Source organism: Palaemon carinicauda, chromosome 20 (assembly GCF_036898095.1).
Source record: "Palaemon carinicauda isolate YSFRI2023 chromosome 20, ASM3689809v2, whole genome shotgun sequence".
In the NCBI taxonomy this organism is placed as follows: Eukaryota; Metazoa; Arthropoda; class Malacostraca; order Decapoda; family Palaemonidae; genus Palaemon; species Palaemon carinicauda.
Genome location: NC_090744.1, coordinates 67,665,355 through 67,672,345, shown reverse-complemented (window position 1 = coordinate 67,672,345; position 6,991 = coordinate 67,665,355).

Below are 6,991 nucleotides of genomic sequence, written 5' to 3'. Positions count from 1 at the left end.
GCGGCAGCCGGCGGTCCCTCGGTACACGGGGGGGGGGGGGCTGGCGGCAAGGTTAGGAAGAGTCACCAAGTAGGAGGCAGGTATTGCCGACAGTAGAGGCGGCAAGAGACCGGCACCCGGATAGGGGGAGAGACAGGGGGGGAGGGGGGAAGGGATGTAGGAAGTACCATCAGGATTCCAGGCATCCCTTCCCCTCCCTGAGAGGGTGTACCCATGATAGAGGCAGGCTCTAACATCCATAAGCAGGGGTCACTAGGGACCGGGAGCAAGGTAGCCCAAGGGAGGGCTAGGGAACACCCAAAAAGAGGGGGGGGGGGGGGAGACTCCCATATGCAGAACTAAACTAGTAACTAACCTTATAGGGCACTATGAAGGTATATGTACCAGAGCGGACTGCACAAGGAAGCTCGGGTAGCCCTACTATTCCACCCTAAGGAGGAGTTGTAGGACAGGGGACAGATGGGTATAAACTAACCTAAGCATAGGCTAGGCTATACAAGAGATAGGTGGGGAGGGAGAAGAGAAAAGTCTTCCCAGGGAGGGTTTCTGTACCAGAGCGGCCACTAAGGAAAGGGAGGACACTCCCTAACCTAAGATCAGGCCGATCAGCTAAAACGGTGCAAGAGTACAGTTTCAGCATGGAACAGAGACACCTTCCTAACCTAACCTAGAGCAGGGCTAAGAGTCCTGAACTAGGAGAGGAAGAAGACATATCGCTATCGCAGGAAAGTCATAGACTATCCTAGCCATAGAGGTAGGGCTAGCCTAACCTCACTCTCGGACGCAACCCTAAAGGGGGTTCATTCCTTTAGGGAGGACAGAGAGGCGATATATACTCTATTAGACAATTAATCCCTTTACTCAGAAAAGGAATCAAGGCTAAATAGAGGGAATGCCAAGGCAGGGGATGAAGGAAGCATATAGGGGTCCTATCATTAGGTTAGGCTAGAAAGAGTCACTGACTAGCCTATCCCCTATATGGTCCCTGAAGGCGAAAACATTTGCATCACTGTCAAAAGTATTGTAAAATAATGCCACTATCTTCATAACTTAGTCTAGGATCACTAATGAATCATGCATGAACACTTGTATGTAGGCTCCTGGCCTGGGGGCTATAGTAGCCGACTGGTATGAGGTCAATCGATGACCTATAAAAAGCGTCTAAACACGATATAAAAGTTCCTAGCTATGAAGACAAAATAAACTAATGTAATCGATTAGTATATAAGGCCGGAAACGTTGTTGTGGCTAACTAAATAAGACATGCATAACAACAACGACGCCATAAAATGGCGGGTCCGGTAGAGGCACAGCTCTGTCACAAAACAGCAATTATCTCGAAAAGTAATATTTACTTTACGTCCAGAGCTTAATTAAACAATACTGGAACCTTGTACTCAACTTTCCAGAAGAAGGCGAGGCTGAAGGTAACGACATAGCGAAGATGCAAAACGATAAAGTTAACACAGGGAAAATCCGTCTAAGTAGGGCAGCTACTAAACAAAGGATGAAGACGGGCGTGACGTCATTAGAGCAATGGCGTCCGTTTGTTTACGTCTCGAGTATCAGTAGTAGCCACGAGTGAGATTAGCTGTGGAACGGCTCCCAGCTATTCTCTACTCTTACACACCGAAGCATTAACTCTGTTCGGGGTGAAGATAGCTATGTGGCGCGTTTAGACATGCGTCCCCTGTTGAAATTACGATGTCTTAAAGGGAAACCTTTGAGATACTCGCTCCAGAAGTTAGAATTCTGTGATAACCTGTGGTTAAATTCTCTGGGAATATCTTAGTAGTCTTATACCCAAGGAAGCTACCAAAAAGGAACCTTCCATCAGGACGCCATGGCTTGAACCCAAAAATATATATATATTTTTGGGCTCAAGCCATGTCGTCCTGATGGAAGTTCCTATAGGGTAGCTTCCTAGGGTATATTACAACTACGGCGATATTCCCAGAGAATTTACCTTAAGGTACCAGAATTCCAACTCCTGGAGCGAATATCCCTAATGAAAGGGATATCACGACATATCAGAGGACGTATTCTTGACACGCCACATGGCAATCTGCACCCCAAACAGAGATTACGTATCGAGGGGTCAATTGGCAAGAAACGAAAACGGGAAAGAAAAAGGGGGTGCCGCTCCCAAGGCTCCCTATTTGCCAGTTTCGTAAGCGTGCCTGGCGCCAATCCTGGCGCCATCTGTATTCCTTTTTGCGTAGTTTAACAACTCGGTGTTATTTCCTGTGTTTCTCGCAAATCTTGGATTTATTCAGCTTTTCATGGCTTCTCCAACTTCGTCGGCCTCTGATAAGTTGAGTACCATTTCTTTTATGTATAAATGTAGGCTCTTGGTAAATTTTTAAGTGATTAATAGGATTAATCTTTGTTACAAGAGCCGTAGCCTACCGGAGGCATCATGGACGCTGTCGCTCGCTAGGTATGAGTTTTAGTTAGCCAGAGCGACATTCCCGGTTTTTTTGCTTTAATAAAATCTTAGCTATTTAGCGTTACATAGGATTTCCTTTCGTGCTTTAGTATTATTTAGGCGAATTATTCGCCAACTCTGGCCTATGCTAGGCCATGTAGCCTAGTCGTTTGGTCCTAGTACTTCCTGCATGATTTTGGTTTTTCCGAGTCTATTAAAATTTTATTGAAGCTTTAGGCTGTTTTTTATACATTTAAGATTATGTTGAATATTTCCAAGATAGTATACGAGTGAGTTTCGGTGATTTAGGTAATCGATTCTCTTGGTGCCTAGGCTAAGTTGCTTATGGAGCCTTAGTATACTTTCTCATACTCCCCGGTTGCTTTCTTTTCTTCGGAGAAGGTATGCAATCCCTTTCCCTCTGTTTAAGCCTTGGGCTTATCCCTAAGTGGTTTATCTGAATTAACTTTCGATAAAACTATACTGGGGTATTACTGCACCTTCCTGTTCCAGTAAGTCTGGTTTCAGAGAGGGACAGAACAACAGAGTTTTTAGTCTGAGTCTGTGTTTGTCTGGCTTGGGGTAGAGTCTCCCTCACTGGCCTGACATAGACATAAGAGGCTTAGCCTCCTTAGGTCACTACCGAAGGTTTCTGTACGAGATGATTCCTTCTTTTGTGATCTAGCAGACTAGTCCTTGTTGCGGTTCTCGGGGGAGGATAAGATCCTTTCCCTGGGAGTAGCAACACCTTCCTTGCTATGATTCTTTGGGAGCTGGCACGTATTGCTGGCCTCCCTCCTTGGATCTCCCTTAGGCTAAGATGAGTTTTCTTGGCTGCGGGTGATCCTTCACTAAAGCAAGGTTGGTAGGACTCTCTTTTGTCCCTTCCCCCTCTATCTCCGTAATGGCCTAGCCATTGCAGTACTGTACGTCATTCTACATCTGGACCTAGGATAGGTTAGGATGTGGAATTGACTCAGTCCATTGCCGGCCGGTAGAGTCTGCCGGCCGGCAGAGCCTGCCGGCCGGCAAGGGTCTTCTGCTTTGAGTGCTGCCCGGACCTCCCTTGGTCCCTCATCCATGCTTGCCTGTAGAGCCAGACGGCATTGGTCAGGAACCCTGAATTAGATTCTCCCCTTCCTTATATGCACTCTTTCGGATTGCCGGGCTTGGAGGTAGTTTACGCTCTTATCCCGGCATCCATTCTGTTTTCTTCTAGTGCTGTACCCGACCCGTCTGCCGGCCTCATAGGCCGGCAGCCGGGCAGTCGTAGTCCTCTGGTTCTTTTGCTGCAGGCCGGCATCGGTTGTTTACCTTTGCTGGCCGGCTAATGTCAGCCCTTGTCTGCTGGTCGCTAGGAGCAGTGGCCGGCAGCCGGGTGCTACCTTGTGTAGCCGACATTGGCTGTTGCCGGCCGGCACAGGCATTTGATCCAGCGTTCTGCCGCCTTATAGCTGTTAAGTAGTATACTTTAAAGCTAGTTACGGTGTGTGCCGGCCGGCATATAACCTCCTATACTGTACCAGTATTCTTCAGCATAACATATACTGTAAGAGGAAAACTATAGTATAAGTTTTGGTACAGCACTGTGTGTTCTAACACTTTTGTGTTGTCTTGCACAGCCCTTTGCTGTTGCCTTACAGATAAGAAAGTGAGTTCTTTCTTGTCTATTATCCAGGATTTTAAAATCATTGCTTAGGTGTGAGCTCCACCTGTTTCCTCTGGAAACTTGGCATTGGTTATTCTAGAAGAGAATAACCATTCGATTTTATTATCTGGAAGGCTGCAGCAATTGGTTGTGAGGGAAACACAAGTGTGTGTCTTTCCTTTCTGAATTGTTATGCTAAACTGTGCATATCCAGTGATACATAGTTCACTTGATACTCATGGAAATTTTCTTCTCTTTACAGGAGGTACGTCCGAAGTGCGGAAGTGCTTTCTGCAACGTCCGCAGTAAGAACCTCTGGATTATGTAGGAGACACGCAGCATGCGCTGTCTCCAAAGGTGAGCTCCGGTATTGGGACCCCCAGGTATGTACCGTGTGCTCTAACCTGATTACTGAAGCTTTTGATTCCCCTAGGACTGCGGAATCAAGGGATATAGCAAGGGGGAAGCTTTGCACCTGGGTAAGGGGCTTCCAGAAGAACACCTCTGGACCTTATCTTCCAAGTGAGAAGATGAGGGCTTACCTTTTCCCTAGGGCATCAGCTGATGCAGTGATTCCCCAGCCTCAAGAGGAGATCCCCCTAGTTCAGATCCAGGTGGATGCTGAAGTGGCGGTCGCCGTGCAAGACATCCAGTTGGGCGACAGGATGTCAGACGTGTCCGAGCGTCTGGAGGAAGACCTCCTGGCAGGAGGCCAGGATGAAGATCAAGCCCCAGACATCGTAGAGGAAGAAGCCAACGAGGTGTCGGCTGCTCCGGTTCTGATCCCTGAACCTATTCCCTCAACATCGTCCGCTCTCCCAGTAGAGCTGGGACAGGCCCTCTCCTCCAATGTTGGAATGATCCTACAAATGCAGGAGAATATGGAGAAGGCGGCTGCACTGGAACTGCGGATGCAGGAGCTTGCAGCATCACGTGGGCCCCAGAAAAGGCTCAATGTGAAAGACATTCCCTTGTGCTCAGATGCTAACCCGTGGAGATATGCCAAGCACATGCCGATGACGACTGGAAAGATCGTCATGTAGGATAAGCTGGGTTCAGTTCCCCTTGAGGAAGTGGAATTCTGGCCCAGCAAAGGGTCATATCCGGACTGTTATGTCCGGTTGAGGAAGGAACCAGCTTCAAAGGAGAAGACAGAGCCGAAGGAAGTCATAGTGATGGACCATGCTAAGGCTCAAGCTTTGCTTTCATCTTCGATGAAAGAGAGGGGCTTCACAAACTCAAAAGTTACTGCATTGAGTAAGAAGCTCCCTTCCTTTGTGTCCTCTCCTGCTAGAGCTTTCCCCTTTTTGCAGAAAGGGTTTGCGGCTGTATTAAAAGCAGTCGAGGCTGGCAAGCCTTGCCCCTCCCTGGAGGAGTGTAAACCCTTGTCGCTGGCCCTACCTATGGACCACAAGGACTGGAAGGACGTCCATCTTACCTTCTCAGTCGGGAAGTTGGAGGCTGATATTGCCGGACGTCAGTTCGGTGAGAACCTCCCTAAGCTGTCTGACTTTCTTTTGCGGAGAGAGCTCGAGACAAAAGAAAGATTGGCTGCCTCAATGTCTCTTCACACCACTCTTGAGACGATGGCAAGTGACCCCAAGGTCCATGAAATGTTCATGGTAGTGGCCAAGATTCATCTGGCCACAGTGACGAAGGACCTTTACAGCTTCGTCAGGGCGAGGAGAGCTTGTAGGGAGTTCGTGTTCACCTCGGCTACGGTGAGGCACGAGCCAAGGAAACTAATCTCCTCCAACATTTGGGGCAAAGACCTTTTCCCTAGCGAGTTGGTCAAAGAAGTTGTGGATAAGGCCGCCACGGAGAATAGAAATCTTCTCCAAAAGTGGGGCCTGTCTATCAAGAGAAAGTCTTCCCCGGATTAGGGTCCCCAACCGAAGAGGAAGACTAAAAGGCCTAGGCTATCGTCTCGGCCAGCCAAGCCAGTTGAACAGTAACAGCAACAGCAGTTGCCGATGCCTTCAGTGCCCCAGATGGTGGCACAAACCCCGACCACTTTCCAGTGGATACCCCAGGCCGTGTCGACACAGTCCACGGTGTTCACCCCAACGTTCGAAGGGCAGTCTACTTCCTTTCGAGCAAAGCCTAGAGGAGCAGCCAGAGGCTCGTCTAGGCGCCCCTCAAGGGGAAGGGGATTCAGGGGCGGTCGCGGTCGGGGAGGAAAGACCTCAGGACGGCAGTCCAAGTGAGATGATGCCAGTAGGAGGGAGACTTCAGAATTTTCGGGATCGGTGGACCTTCGATCCCTGGGCCCACAGCCTACTCAAGAACGGACTGGGCTGGAGCTGGTACAGCACTCCACCCCCGTGCCCTCGGTTTTTTCCAACACCCCACCCCCGTTCTGGAGGAGTACGTTCAAGAACTGTTGGAGAAAAATGTGATCCGAAGGGTGAAGTCCATCAAATTCCAAGGGAGGCTGTTTTGTGTTCCTAAGAAAGACTCGGAAAAGCTCAGAGTCATTCTGGACTTGTCGCCACTCAACAAGTTCATAGTGAATTGCAAATTCAAGATGCTAACACTGCAACACATAAGGACCTTACTGCCCAAGAGGGCATATTCCGTCTCCACAGACTTGTCAGACGCCTATTGGCACGTTCCAATCAACCGTCGACTCTCCCCCTACCTAGGGTTCCAGCTACAACGAAGACTATACGCCTTCAGACCCATGCCGTTCGGGCTAAATATAGCCCCAAGGATTTTCACGAAGCTTGCGAGCGTAGCTCTCAAACAATTACGCCTAAAGGGAATTCAGGTAGTAGCCTACCTGGACGACTGGCTGGTGTGGGCAGCATCCGAGACAGAATGCTTGCAAGCTTCCAGTCAAGTGATTCAGTTCCTAGAGTATCTAGGCTTCAAGGTAAACAGAAAAAAGTCTCGACTTTCTCCATCTCAAAAGT